The sequence below is a fragment of the Arachis duranensis genome, chromosome 1, assembly GCF_000817695.3.
Source record: "Arachis duranensis cultivar V14167 chromosome 1, aradu.V14167.gnm2.J7QH, whole genome shotgun sequence".
In the NCBI taxonomy this organism is placed as follows: Eukaryota; Viridiplantae; Streptophyta; class Magnoliopsida; order Fabales; family Fabaceae; genus Arachis; species Arachis duranensis.
This window is the reverse complement of record NC_029772.3, coordinates 35,939,468-35,940,095: the sequence shown is the minus strand read 5'-3', so window position 1 is coordinate 35,940,095 and position 628 is coordinate 35,939,468. Positions and strand designations below refer to the sequence as shown.

The 628-nt window shown below is 36.6% G+C and overlaps 1 protein-coding gene across 1 annotated transcript in view; it reads right to left on the bottom strand.

Moving 5' to 3' along the window:
• Positions 1–628, bottom strand: part of LOC107485662 (transcription factor KUA1) — a gene marked incomplete in the record, with an annotated part of 5,169 nt that overhangs the window by 3,186 nt on the left and 1,355 nt on the right.

The following is a 628-nucleotide window of genomic DNA, read 5'->3' as shown; positions in this document are numbered from 1 at the left end:
GAACCTAAATACGTAAAAGCTAACAACTCCATATTCAAGGATAGGTTCAGAAAATGGAACTGAAAAACAAAAACCTCACCAAGTGTAGCCTTGATCTAACAAGGTGTCAGTGTAAAACGAATGAATGGACTAACAAATTGGATGCAACCCACAGACCTTCCATTATTAAAGCCAGACCCGAAACCCAGACATCTGCTGCTAGATTTTATACGGAGCCAATAATCACAAGATCCTATTTGAAATAGGTAGTGAAATGTTAATAATGACTTGTAACTTGCAAGTGCGCTTAGAACACTCTCTTCTTGATATATAGAAGTGTGTGCCAAATCCACAGAGTTGGCATTAAACCCTTGTTAAAGTCACATAATAATCTCTCTACTAGATGGCGTCCGTAGACTGTAGTTTTGTCATAAACAACAAACTGCTCAAAAACTACAGCAGAAGTTTCTGTATAACTGAAATACATGCATTCCACTTACAAAGAAATAAAAAGAAATCCACTAGATAAGTAACTCAACTTGTGTCACCCAAAAGATGAGCTAAACATCGGACGAACTATCACAAACTTGCAATTAGATTCCTAATCGATTATAACCCTCTGTCAGCTAGATCAGCTCTTAATGTTTTA